The sequence below is a fragment of the Schistocerca nitens genome, chromosome 6, assembly GCF_023898315.1.
Source record: "Schistocerca nitens isolate TAMUIC-IGC-003100 chromosome 6, iqSchNite1.1, whole genome shotgun sequence".
NCBI classification, from domain to species: Eukaryota; Metazoa; Arthropoda; class Insecta; order Orthoptera; family Acrididae; genus Schistocerca; species Schistocerca nitens.
In genome coordinates, this window is record NC_064619.1 from 295,734,689 (window position 1) to 295,749,479 (window position 14,791).

A 14,791-nucleotide genomic window follows, 5' to 3' on the forward strand; every position below is an offset into this window, starting at 1 on the left:
TAGTTGATTTTCTAGCAACAGCTTCCTGGTTAAATTTCTTTTTCTGTTCCTCCAAATATGAAAATGACAGTGTATTTGTTGTTAAAATGACGAAATGTGTAAAGTTAAAAATACTACTACTATACGATACGCTATGCAGTACACAGTTTACCTAGGTATTAAACGGTAGTTGTAGACTAAAAGTAACTTTTGTGAAGCCAGGGTTGCGGAATGTGGCAGATGGTTCATCCTAGAAAAGTAGTTAAGTACGGGCCTTCAGGCCGCTTCGCAACTCTATCATGGTATTGCCGCTAGGAAACGACAGCACTAAGCGGCGTCCGAATCGTTCGGTAAGCGGCCTCTTCCACCTGGGTGGTGTCAAATGGGTTGCTCCTCAGGGAGCTCAGCCAGCCTTGGCTGCACATTGATTTGGTATTCTACGGTTCCCGATCTGTGACCTGGTCTGCGCCGCCTGTCCGCTATAACCGTAAGCTCTGGCCGTTGCTTGGGCCCGGGCCATTTGGAGTTGCTTGGGCCCGGGCCATTTGGAGCGACAGCGTAACGGTGTGTGTCAAGGGGAACCGAAACCTGACTTGGCCCTCCGTATAAAGTATGGTACATACATCTAAAGAAAAAAATTTAAAACTAAAATTTTACGTCCCCAATGTGAGCTTTGCGTGAAATGGGGTGGATTTCTTCGCGGCACTTCATTTGTACGTGATGGTATTCAAAAATTCCCGAATTACGTCGCCTTCAAAGTGGCCCCCAGGTGACCGAATAAGGCATACTCCGATCCCACCGCTTCCGCTACTTTTGAACTGTGTAAGCGGTATTCAAATAAAAGGGAGGCATATGGAAAAATTAAGTAAAATGTTTATTATTTCAAAAAATAATTGTCGTAACTGTTAAATATATTTATCCCGCTGTGAGACAAGACTGTCATTGCCTTAATGGAATAATGTTGTCGGTTACATATTTTCGTCGGAAGCAAATCGACGACCACGTGTGTATTCCTTCAGGGCTCCAAAAATATAGAAATCGCATGTGGGGGAGACCGGGACTGTATGAAGGACGTGTAAGGGCTTTCCAAGGAAACGTGCGCAGTACAGCCGAAATACCCTGCACGCCAGCACCGGGAAAGTCGTCATAACCTTTTTCGTTGACTGCAAGGACCCGCTGCTCATTGACTTTCTTGAAGACGTTTGTGACGCAGTCTTGGGCTAGTCTTTGGAGATGCAATACGTATTTGCTGTGGACCAATTGTATTTCAAGTAAAAGTGACGTAGTGATTAAAATGCCTCGGAAAATGTCTGTGTGATACATCTCGTGCACACGATCTCATGTGCTAATTCAACACCGACCTAGGTGGCCGAGTGGTTCTAGGCGCTAAGTATGGAACCGCGCGACCGCTGCGGTAGCATCCTCGGGCATGGATGTGTGTGATGTCCTTAGGTTAGTTAGGTTTAAGTAGTTCTAAGTTCTAGAGGACTGATGACCTCAGAAGTTAAGCCCCATAGTGCTCAGAGCCATTTGAACCATTTGCTAATTCAACTGATATGGAAATTTTTATGAACTTGCAATGTTGCTCGATAAGTGAAGATACGCCGCGAACTTGAATTCGGGTATTGCTGTTAGACCAACTCTAAAGCCTGTTTTTGCTAATTTTTAGTAAAATAAGGTGGCATACTTTTATTTCAAGACTTACATTGTAGTGACGTTAAGACACACTCTCGTAAGAGTGTTCATCATTTACAGATAATCTTATGCGTCTGAGAATCCGCGACCGGCGTAGAAGAAAGGCAGTGGGGGGACAACGAGACAGCTTAACAAGACACGAGGTTAGCCAACCATCGACTCCTGTGCTAGGAAAACTGCAAGATGGGCTTCTCGTTAAAAGTTGGTTAACGTAGCACTTCACATGCAACATTTCGCAAAGAACAATTGCGCTGTTAACATGTCGCATGCAGTAATGTCACGCAGGAACATTCTATCTCTCATCCTAATTTGTTAATTAGTGAGTAAAGAGGTAGGAACCGCTACAGTAGCCACGAACACAATTTTCGTCACCTGTGGCAAGCTTTGAAAGTTTGTATTGTTTCGAAACAGTTTTTTCTGCTCCTTGCGAATTTCCACGCGATTTTCCTTCTGATTGCCTTGAATCAGTCATCGCACAAACTTCACCGCAGTCCTTTCCATCTTCAGTTCTTCTGATGCGTTCTTGTGTGCTAGAACATTTCCCAATGTGTTGCAGAGGTCTTGTAGGGTCCGTCTACGACTTGATGAATGAAGCTCTCTTACTTCGTGAAGATTTTCTGGTGATGTGCTAGCTGACAGCGACCAGAACGATCGTAATCATCAGTCGTCGTTCCCCAATTTTTGAAACCCTTACAGTAGTCTTGTCTGTGCCTGACCTAAATCGTTGTCTCCAAAAGTTTGCTTCAGCATTTGGTGCGGTCTAGCGGCGATTTTCTTCCAGGTCAGCCATCGCAAAACCGCAAACTTACAATGCTACGGAAATACGCATACCAACAGCTAACCAAATTATTGTGGCTTTCGTGGTCACTTGCTGTTGGATTGGCGGTCGATTTCCTGTTACAATGGTTACAACACCAGTTTAAATGGTTCAAATTGCTCTCAGCAGTATGGGACTTGACATCTGTGGTCATCAGTTCCCTAGAACTTAGAACTACTTAAACCTAAGGACATCACACACATCCATGCCCGAGGCAGGATTCGAACCTGTGACCGTAGCAGTCGCGCGATTCCTGACTGAGCGCCTAGAACCGTTAGACCACCGCGGCCGGCCACCGGTTTAATCCGAATGTTAGAACCGTTCAAAATAACCATTTTCTGAAATAGCCATTTTCTGAAATAACCATTTTCTGAAATAACCATTTTCTGAAATAACCATTTTCTGAAATAACCATTTTCTGAAATAACCATTTTCTGAAATAACCATTTTCTGAAATAACCATTTTCTGAAATAACCATTTTCTGAAATAACCATTTTCTGAAATAACCATTTTCTGAAATAACTTATTTTCGGCTCTTTACTCTATTATTTCTTGTAATATAGAAATCGAACAATGGTTGAAAAATTACCACTTCCCCAGTTTCGAGATACATAGACTCAAAATATCAAATAGGAAAATAAAAAGAAAATTGAGTCCGTCCACCATTCGCTGACTTTCCCGAAAAGTGATACTCGGTTAAATATTAGAAAAAATACCAGTATTCTTCTATTGATTCTACTTTTTGAAACTCTGTTCAAAAATCGTATTGTAATCGAGGATCATACCACAATTATGGCATTACGAAAAAACAGTGCTAAAAGGTGAAAACTGAGGTTAGAGCACTAGTATTCGTATTAGTTTTTTCCTTTTTCAAAGTTTCAAGTTTTTCTCCTTACATGATGTCGCAAGTTTGTTGTGGCTCCACCCCTTCTTAATCTTTTAAAGCAAATGGAACACTGTACTTCATTTATACCGCACATCGAAAAATACTTCCCGACTAGGGATGGTGCCGTTCTGTAAATGTCAGACGACGATAGCGTGGAAGTAATCTACAGACCAGCTGTGTCGAGACTCGCATACTGCATGTACACGCGTACCTTCCAATCGGCCATGCCTCGTGGTAAGAGGTACTTTATCGACTCATCGACGCTGTACTATTTCTTGTGCTGTGTGTTTGCTGCTCGTTTCTGTCGGCATTGTTATTAAAGTAACGTTGATCGCTTTTCACATTTTCTATAACGGAGTATTTCAAAGCAAAGGAAATTTTACGAATAAAAATTATTAATTTTAAAAAAAGGTTTATTTAAAAACCAAACATTTTAGCACTGCTACTATGGCTAATTGATATTTCTGTGTTTTGAAACACAGACCAAACAAACATCGAAAAATACTGGTTATTCAGAACTAAAATATCGATTTTAACTGATCGTTTTTTACTATCGTTAAGTTGTTGTCGTATCGTCTCTCGGCTTCTGTCTCGGGTCCTTCGGCCAACGTTTGTTTGATGATTTTTCTGATGTTTCGCCTTCACGATTGGCTGGCGTTGTCACAGGTCCACCCTCCATTGTTGGTGGGGGACTGGAATCGAACTCGCGGCAGGAGATTGTAATTATGTACCTGTCGACCCAACGTCTTAAGGCTATTTCCTTGGTGATGGCCGTCGTAGTTCCCTCCGTACTACTTCAAACGGTAGTTAGGTGCAGCACAGGAATCCAGGATCCTTTTACCTCGAACTTTTCCTCATTCTTGTTGAAGCTGTTGTCATGTTTCTGGATGTCTGTGGCAATTCTTTAATATGCATGCTTGATAATTCATCACTACGATGACACTTGTCTCGGCGAATTTTAATGTGAGGTTATTATGTGGTCAGTCTCACACAGAGAGTGCTCCGACACGACCAATTCATCCACTTGTCCGCCAGCCGGTGTGGCCGTGCGGTTCTAAGCGCTTCAGTTTGGAACCGCGTGACCGCTACGGTCGCAGGTTCGAATCCTGCCTCGGACATGGATGTGAGTGATGTCTTTAGGTTAGTTAGGTTTAGGTAGTTCTAAGTCTAGGGGGACTGATGACCACAGATGTGAAGTCCCATAGTGCTCAGAGCCATCCACTTGTCCCAACTTGAAGTAACGTTTATGTTTGGTGTCCAGTCATTCCAACATGAACGCTTCCACAAGTACACGGTATGCGGTATGTTCCCGTCATTACAATTGAGTCCATCGTGAAAAATGTCAGCAAGTGCAGTGTCCTTGCTCTTGAGACAAAGATTAATGTGTAATTGGGAGGAAAAGTGGCTACAAGAGAGGAATGAGAAGCGTAGTCTTATAAAACTTACTACCAGGTCCAGTCATCGTTCCTGTCAGCGACAGCCGGAATGGAGTCTTATTAGCGCGAATCTTATTGTACACTGTCCCCTGAGCCATGCACTCTATTTCGGCGATGAGAAACGCCAGTATGGGAAGGTTGTGATGAACAGATTGCAACGCTACACATACACTGAAGGGCCAAAGAAACTGGTATAGGCATGCGTATTCAAATAAAGAGACACATAAAACAGGCAGAATACGGCGCTGCGGTCGGCAAGTGTCTGGCACTGTCGTTAGATCCGTTTCTACTGCTACAGTGGCAGGTTGTCAAGATTCGAGTGAGTTTAAACGTGGTTCTACTGTCGGCGCACGAGCGATGGGACACAGCATCTCCGAGGTAGCGATGAGTGGGGATTTCTCCGTACGACCATTTCACGAGTGTACCGTGAATATCAGCAATCCTGTAAAGCATCAAATCACCGGCATCGCTGCGGCCGGAAAAAGATCCTGCAAGAACGGGGCCAACGAGGAGAATCGTTGAATATGACAGAAGTGCGACGCTTCCGCAAATTGCTGCAGATTTCAGTGCTGGGCCTTCAAATGTCAGCGTGGGAACCATTAAACGGAACATAATCGCTATGGGTTTTCGGAGCCGAAGGCCCACTCGTGTACCCTTGATGACTGCACTGTACAAAGCTTTACGCCTTGCTTGGGCCCGTCAATACCGACATTGTACTGTTGACGACTGGAAACATATTGCCTGGTCGGACGAGTGACGTTTTAAATTGTATTGAGCGGATGAATCCATGGAACCTGCTTGTCAGCAGGGGTCTGTTCAAGTTGGTGGAGGCTCTGTAGTAGTGTGGGGCACGTGCAGTTGGAGTGATATGGGACCCCTGACACGTCTCGATACGATTCTGACAGGTGACACGTACGTAAGCACCCTGTCCGATCACCTGCATCCATTCATCTTCATTGTACATTCTGATGGACTTGGGCAATTCCAGCAGGACAATGCTACACCCCACACGACCAGAATTGCTACAGAATGGTTCCAGGAACACTCTTCCGAGTTTAAACACTTCCGCTGGCCACCAAACTCCCCAGACATAGATGTTATTGAGCATATCTGGGATTCCTTGCAACGTGCTGTTCAGAAGAGATCTCCACCCTTTCGTACTCTTCCGGATTTATGGACAGCCCTGCAGGATTCATGGTGTCAGTTCCCTCCAGCACTACTTCAGACATTAGTCGCGTCCATGCAATGTCGTGTTGCGGCACTTCTGCGTGTTCGCGGGGACCCAACACGATATTAGGCAGGTGTACGAGTGTCTTTGGCTCTTCAGTGTATTTTGCTTGAGGAACGAAACATTCTTCGATCTGAACGCGAAAGACTGAGAAACTCGATGTATTTCTTTGCGGCCAAGATAATAGTAATAACAAAGAGAAGTAGACGATCAAACTGCTGATATTGATAATACTGTAGTTCTGGCATATAAAGCAATAGAATGCCGTAGATACAGTTCTGGGGCGAAATATCGGAAGCATTCATGAAATTCCGACAACAGGCAGTACAGATGTATAAGCTGTGAATTCAGGCGAGAGGACATAAGCTACCAGTGGAACTGACATCTATTTTAGTAGACAAAGTTGATTGAAAGCATTTTAATTTCTTTTACCGTGGGTAGGAAAGAAAGAGAGAGAGAGAGAGAGAGAGAGAGAGAGAGAGAGAGAGAGAGTTACCATCTTTGACACATGACTTCCACCCCACTCACAAGAATGTCTGTATTTGATCAGCAGTCATATGACATTGGTATGGATGTTCAGGAGAGATTTTCTCGTGGACAACATACTTTGGTTCAGTGGACGACTTATGGTGGATAATGAAAACAGGTAGAAGACGTGAAGAAAACATGATGTTTTTAATGAGTTGAGACGAAGAAATCTAATCGGTCTTGAACTTATTTATGCGGGTGTAATGTTTTGCCAAAAATGTTATCTAGATACAGCCCATTGGAAACACCCTGTAAGGATGTATCACATGGTTTATCGACGGAATTCTGTTGAGTTGTGGAATCTGCCAGCCAGAATATATACAGTTGTTTACAAAGTCAAGAATTCACTTACATCAATGTAATTTCAATGATCAGTCCCATCCCAATATCTCCAATATCTTACTCACTCACTCCCTCCCTCCCTCCCTCCATCCCTCTCCCTCCTCCTCCCAGTGTCTCAACCAAAACACCGGTTTAGTTTATGCTGTGTTCTATCGTCCTGTAAAACATGTGTAAACGGTAATAAAAAAAACACCAGAACTACTGAGTATCCGAAAAGCGCATCTGTGAGGCGCAAATGTCAGTATGCCTGGAAGGTGAGGTGGTAGAGCGTCAGAGCGTCATGCTAAAGGTCCCGAGTTCGAAACCCACTGATGTCTATTTTTTAACAGCTTACGCGTGAAGTTGTTGTATGGGAGATCATTTTTGTGACATGTAAAAAGGACGTTTCAGAGTTTGTAGCAATGTTCTTTCGGCAGTCTGCTTTCGCTTCGTTAGTTGAAAGTAGCAAACCTATAGAGCACATTTGAATAGACAGGTGTGGTGTTACATATACAGATATACGCTATAGGTTTGCTACTTTCAACTAACGAAGCGAAAGCAGACTGACAAAAGAACATTGCTACAAACTCGGAAACGTCCGTTTTACGTGTCAGGAAAATGTTCTCCCATGTTACAGTTTCACGCGTAAGCTGTTAAAAAAAATCGGCGTCAGTGGGTTTCGAGCTCGGGACCTTTAAAGGTGATCTGACATCTAACGACTCTCCAGAGATATTGACGTTTGCACCTCACTGATGCGCCGCACCCTTGCTCTGTAGCTGTACTGGTCATACTTTTAATTACCGTTTACACACGTTCTACTGGACGATAGCACACAGCACAAACTAAATCGGAGTTTCCGTTGATACTCTTATTGACATACAATGGTTGGTAACCGATCCGAGTGTCTTGACGTCTGGGGGTTTGGGTGTGAGACCTATGGAAAGGTGGACACCTTGTTAGATAATAAATCAGGTACGTCATTTAGTAACAATAGGTTTCTGAAGAAAATAATAACGAAGCAACTTCAAAGATTTATAAACTCAAATATCCACTTTTCGAAGTCTTGTAATGTAAAGTAAATAAATGCGTGATGTATAATACATTAACCAGAGAGCAAATAGCGAATAAAATAAACATTATTTCTCGAAGTAACTGATGATGATGATCAGGGCAGTTGTGCAAATATTGTGCAAACTGAAACCCACAAACCGGCTGGATGCCTTACAGCGTCGTGTATCAGACTGCAAAAACTAGGATGTGAAGTGGGACCGGCATACGACTCATCAAGCGAAGCACCAATAGACTATATCCGAAGTTAAAGGAAACTCCGTGCGTTTTCACATAAATCTTTTAATATTAATATGGGCTATCAAGACCGATGAGATTTGACGCTTTATTGACGAAATATTTCAATTTCGAAATTGAACCCACGGAGTGATGTGTTGCATCTTCGTGCATTTCTTTCGCAGCATGGATTACAAAAAAAAGCAGGAATGGTACGGAGGGCGAAATGATCGACTAGGTGCGTATAGAATTTTGGGAGAAAACATACTCTTTTTCTCCAGTAATACAATGCTGTAGGCGTTTTGTCGCAACAAAGGGATGATCGCAACCGGGCACACCGTTGGGCATGGTGCCTTGACAGTGCTGCGAAGTACTCACCGTTGCCGCGTCGCTACTAGCAGGGAGTCGTTGGCGGAGAAGTGTTCTCCGGCGTAGCCAGTCGTGGTGTGGTGGCTCGCGTCCGCCGCCGCTGCCCACGGAAAGGCGGCCAATCCCGCTGTGCTGCTAGCGGCCAGCACGTGCCAAGCACTAATGCGTCACAATCAGGGTTGCCTTGTGGGCTATCAGGAACGGCGCTTCGTCTTGCCTCTATTCACGGGCAAGATGGCACGTTGTACTCGTGGCATGCTTCGCTAATTGTTTGTTCCTCTGGAATTAGCGCCCGGAAGAAGTATGGACGCCGCGTTGCACTTCAGACTTTTCTCCTTTTCTCCGTCCAAGAGGCTGCACTTGGAATATTTACTCTCAAAAACCAATTAAAATTACTTTACTTTTTTCGCTGTAGGCTCAAATGAAATAAACTATGTGATGTTAATTATATTTTATTTACAAAATATGCAAATTTAACATAAAAACTCTCGTAATATATCTTTATTCAGTGTCAAACTGTTGTTCATCGTCCTGTTTGTCATCTTCGCCTTCCTGTATAGTTTCATCGCTAGCGCCGGCCGGTGTGGCCAACCGATTCTAGGCGCTTCAGTCTGGAACCGCGCGACCGTTACGGTCGCAGGTTCGAATCCTGCCTCGGGCATGGAAGTGTGTGATGTCCTTAGGTTAGTCAGGTTTAAGTACACTACTGACCATTAAAATTGCTACACCAGGAAGAAATGCTGATGATAAACGGGTATTCATTGGACAAATATGTTACACTAGAACTGACATGTGATTACATTTTCACGCAATTTGGGTGCATAGATCCTGAGAAATCAGTACCCAGAACAACCACCTCTGGCCGTAATAACGGCCTTGATACGCCTGGGCATTGGATCAAACAGAGCTTGGATGGCGTGTACAGGTACAGCTGCCCATACAGCTTCAACACGATACCACAGTTCATCAAGAGTAGTGACGGGCGTATCGTGACGAGCCAGTTGCTCGGCCAAGATTGACCAGACGTTATCAATTGGTGAGAGATCTGGAGAATGTGCTGACCAGGGCAGCAGTCGAACATTTTCTGTATCCAGAAAGGCCCGTACAGGTCCTGCAACATGCAGTCGTGCATTATCCTGCTGAAATGTGGGGTTTCGCAGGGATCGAATGAAGGGTACAGCCACGGGTCGTAGCACATCTGAAATGTAACGTCCACTGTTCAAAGACCCGTCAATGCGAACAAGAGGTGACCGAGACGTGTAACCAATGGCACCCCATACCGTCACGCCCGGTGATACGCTAGTATGGCGATGACGAATACACGCTTCCAATGTGCGTTCACCGCGATGTCGCCAAACACAGGTGCGACCATCATGATGCTGTAAACAGAAGCTGGATTCATCGGAAAAAATGACGTTTTGCCGTTCGTGCACCCTGGTTGGTTGTTGAGTACACCATCGCTGGCGCTCCTGTCTGTGATGCAGCGTCAAGGGTAACCGCAGCCATGGCCTCAGAGCTGATAGTCCATGCTGCTGCAAACGTCGTCGAACTGTTCGTGCAGATGGTTGTTGTCTTGCAAATGTCCCCATCTGTTGACTCAGGGATCGAGACGTGGCTGCACGATCCGTTACAGCCATGCGGATATGATGCCTGTCATCTCGACTGCTAGTGATACGAGGCCGTTGGGAACTAGCACGGCATTCCGTATTACCCTCCCGAACCCACCAATTCCATATTCTGCTAACAGTCATTGGATCTCGACCAAGACGAGCAGCAATGTTGCGATACGATAAACCGCAATCGCGATAGGCTACAATCCGACCTTTATCAAAGTCGGAAACTTGATGGTACGCATTTCTCCTCCTTACACGCGGCATCACAACAACGTTTCATCAGGCAACGCCGGTCAACTGTTGTTTGTGTGTGAGAAATGGGTTGGAAACTTTCTTCGTGTCAGCACGTTGTAGGTGTCTCCACCGGCGCCAACCTTGTGTGAATGCTCTGAAAAGCTAATCATTTGCATATCACAGCATCTTCTTCCTGTCGGTTAAATTTCGCGTCCGTAGCACGTCATCTTCGTGGTGTAGCAATTTTAATGGCCAGTAGTGTATGTTTACAAAATATGCAAACTTGCCATATTTCTTTAATCAGTGTCAAACTGTTGGTCATCTTCGCCCTCCTGTATAGTTTCGCGCTATCATTTTCATGTAGAGTTAAAGTCGATGTGTTTGCGACCATTAGACTAGCTGCCTCTTGCGAAAATGGGACACTTTTCTTACGATGCCGTGGGCTGCTACAACTTAAAGGGTATCAACTTAATAACAGTCTGTGTAGTACATCTTTGTTACAATCCACGCGTGAAAATTAACGAGCGTAAGGTATTCTGTGTTGCTGTATGTGCTTGCTGCGGGCCTCAGCTGCTTCCTCTGACAATTGACCCACAGGTACAACTACTTTAGATATGACTTCGGCACCATGCTTTAGAACTTTATAAAGTGTTGGTGACATGGGATGCCAGTCACACAGATCAGTATACATTTTTGCAGTTTCACGAGCAAAGACATCAAATTTCTCAGTAACAGTGGTGTCGCCATTCGAAATCATTTTCAGGATTTCTTTGAATCGTGTAATTAAATCCACATTGAGACGAGTGATCCGAGAAGAATAGTGGGTGTAGAATGTACAACAGAGTAAACGCAAAAGTGCTGTGTTGCAATAGTTCAACGAATTTCTTTCATTCTCAATAAATAAAATCAGAATCGCGGATAAGGGCGGACATCGTTATTGTGTTAAGCAATTGTTAAAAGTCGACATTACATGCCTGTAAAGGAAGTATAATTGATACCCCACAGGTAACTAAAAACATTGAAATCTCAAGATTTTGATTGTGTATAAAGGTAAAATTTAAACAATAAAACACTAAAGATATGATGTAAGTTATAGTACATAAAAAGGTTCAAATGGCTCTGTGCACTATGGGACGTAACATCTGTGGTCATCAGCCCCCTAGAACTTAAAACTACTTAAACCTAAGTAACCTAAGGACATCACACACATCCATCCCCGAGGCAGGATTCGAACCTGCGACCGTAGCGGTCACGCGGTTCGAGACTGAAGCGCCTAGAACCGCACGGCCACACCGGCCGGCTACAGTACATACCTTTCTTCCATATTCAGTAGGTGTTTTTATCTAAACCGAACAACAAAAGTGAGAAATAAATGTTATAAATAAGAGCGTACGCAGAAGCACATTTATTTTGTACTATGTCTTGTTTGCGAATGACTTTGGGAGAGGTGGCGGGCGCGTAGACGAAGATTCTGGCTGCCGAAAGACGGACAGGTTATCGACCTTGAAGATTAACACGTTGTTTGGCCATTTTGATTTTTGACTGGTTTTAGAATGCTATTGGCAGGATAAGTTACCAGACTCCACAGACGAACGTGGGAATGGAATCTATTTCACTAAATGGCTAGCCCTGGGTCATGGTCCCATTTTCAGGTTGCCAGTCTACTTCTAAGTGCTACAAAAAATTGATTGTTGTAAATTTTATTTCACATTCTTTAAATAACAAGATAGGTCTACCTTCATGTAATTTGTAGACTTTGTCTGAAAATCATAGGCAGCACGTGTATAAAAACATTTTAAGTAGTTGGATCATAACCTTAATAGTTACTGTGTAACGTTTGGCCATATTAGCTCGACACAAATATAATTAATATATTGTGAAATATTTTTCGGTTTTCAGTTATACGATTTTTCTTGTTTCAACAAAACCTGTGCGTTTACAACATGTAAACTTCGCCTAAGAAACTGTGTAGCATTCCTCAATTATTTGAATTGTGACACCATGGCAACTGAAGCATTGACGCTGTATTGGAAGAATTAGTAAATGCCTCAACGGACGAAGGAGCACTTTCCAAGTTTGAAGATCATGGAAATATTGCATTTATAAAAACAAGTGTTCTGATGATGATGACACACGACAGTGTGCGACATGCACAAAACAGTATACAGTCATTTCCTTCTAAAAATAGGAATAAGGAATGTCCACCAGTACAACATAGCCGTCTTACCGGCTTCGAATATCACGAAGGATACCCTAGGAGTTACTAGGTATGCAACCAGCAAAACAAGTGACGCAAAAAGTTCATTTGATGTAGGATTTTGAACAGTGCTTCATAATGAAATAATAGAAATGCCAGATATTGAGAGGCAGAATAATGTTGGAAAAACTAAGGAAGTAACTGGTAGCAGAACACATTGCACTAAGGAACGTATTTCCCAAGAATACAAGATTATCTGAGAATGATTGGTTGCATCTAAAACGCTGAAGGTGTGTCAGAATCAGTGACAACAAGAAAACTTCCTAAACTACGCACTGTAAGATGTGTAAAAATAGCCATGACAGTAAAACAAATATATGGCGTGTGAAATTAAAACACGTTTGCGAAACAAGTGTCACCTCCTCGTGACCAAACTGCAATAAGTAAGAAGAAAAGTTAGAAATTATTGCTTTAAAAAATGTTGCCTGTAATGAAAACGGTGTTTCATATTTACGGTTTTGTCACTATTTATGAGACTACTTGTCTTCAAACTACAATCAGTAAAGTATCGAAAAAGTATGAAAAGAAAAATACTGTAATGTTTTCTAAAATGATGCCTTATTGAAAACTGTCTGTCATTCTCAGTTTACCCCCATTGAAAATTTATGTAAGTAGTGTTGTCAATTAAGTTTTGTGTATAATAATAATAATAATAATAATAATAATAATAATTACACGAATTAAAAAAGAACTTGATGAGTTACTCAGAATAAATAATTACCAGTCAGTTGAGGAGGCTGTTGGGACAAAAGCATTAAAACTTACAGAAAAGAGATCATGGTGGCCACTGTGGTGAAGACTGTATGGACACATTTATTATGTGCCATATGCAAGTGCAATTGATTGCCTGGCTTTTAAACCAGGAACAGTTGAAGTTTTTGAAATTTGTGTGTATCTATATTTCAGCAGCTCTGTAAGGAGCTGTGAATGAAACTAAGTCACTAGTTGATAGTAGTCAAAATATTGTTTTACATTCATATGGAATTCACTGAACATGTATACATAGTGTCCTGACAGTAGGTAAATAATGCCATTTCCTTATCTTGTGACATTACTTCGCATAGTACTAAACTCTGTATGCACCCAACACACACTATGTGCTGCAAATCAGATGAAACAAAAACTTCAGTATTTCAGCATGCAACTCTTTGTAGCATTCAAGTAGTCATGAGCAGCTGATTATCATACTATCAGTGTTGTGGGAATAAACTAAAAGAACATAAACTGTCACTAATTGGAACTGTAATATACTGTGGTACTTTTGATCCATAAATGCTGCACAATTTCATTCAGAAGATAGCTGACAGATCCAGCAGAATAATTTGCGGAACATCTAAATACACTTATATTCTCTTCTTCATTTGAACTTTCAAGTGCATTTTCCTTTTTGTGTAATACTCTCCATTCATATAACAAATGGCAATAATAATAATAATAATAATAATAATAATAATAATAATAATAATAATATTACTGGAACATACCCACACAAAATCACACATTTGCTATACATGGATGATCTAAAACTACTGGCAGCAACAAATCAACAACTCAACCAATTACTAAAGATAACAGAAGAATTCAGCAATGATATAAATATGGCTTTTGGAACAGACAAATGTAAGAAAAATAGCATAGTCAAGGGAAAACACACTAAACAAGACGATCACATATTGGATAACCACAGCGACTGCATAGAAGCGATGGAAAAACAGATGCCTATAAATACCTAGGATACAGACAAAAGATAGGAATAGATAATACAAATATTTAAGAAGAACTAAAAGAAAAATATAGACAAAGACTAACAAAAATACTGAAAACAGAATTGACAGCAAGAAACAAGACAAAAGCTATAAATACTTACGCCATACCAATATTGACCTACCCATTTGGAGTAATGAAATGGAGTAACACAGACCTAGAAGCACTAAATACACTTACACGTTCACAATGCCACAAATATAGAATACATCACATACATTCAGCAACAGAAAGATTCACATTAAGCAGAAAGGAAGGAGGAAGGGGATTCATCGACATAAAAAACCTACATTATGGACAGGTAGACAATTTAAGAAAATTCTTTCTAGAACGAGCAGACACTAGCAAAATACACAAAGCAATCACTCATATAAATACA

At 42.1% G+C, this 14,791-nt stretch overlaps 2 protein-coding genes across 4 annotated transcripts in view; one reads left to right on the forward strand and one right to left on the reverse strand.

The window, feature by feature from the left end:
- The window catches only part of LOC126263659 (elongation of very long chain fatty acids protein AAEL008004-like), a 121,056-nt gene extending 112,394 nt beyond the window's left edge, over nucleotides 1–8,662 (reverse strand). The window contains exon 1 of the mRNA XM_049960768.1: nucleotides 8,554–8,662. The gene's annotated coding sequence lies outside the window, so the exon portion shown is untranslated. The remainder of the gene's footprint in view (nucleotides 1–8,553) is intronic.
- LOC126263658 (oxysterol-binding protein-related protein 9) overlaps nucleotides 1–14,791 on the forward strand; it is a 518,089-nt gene that overhangs the window by 144,413 nt on the left and 358,885 nt on the right. The gene's annotated exons all lie outside the window — the stretch shown is intronic.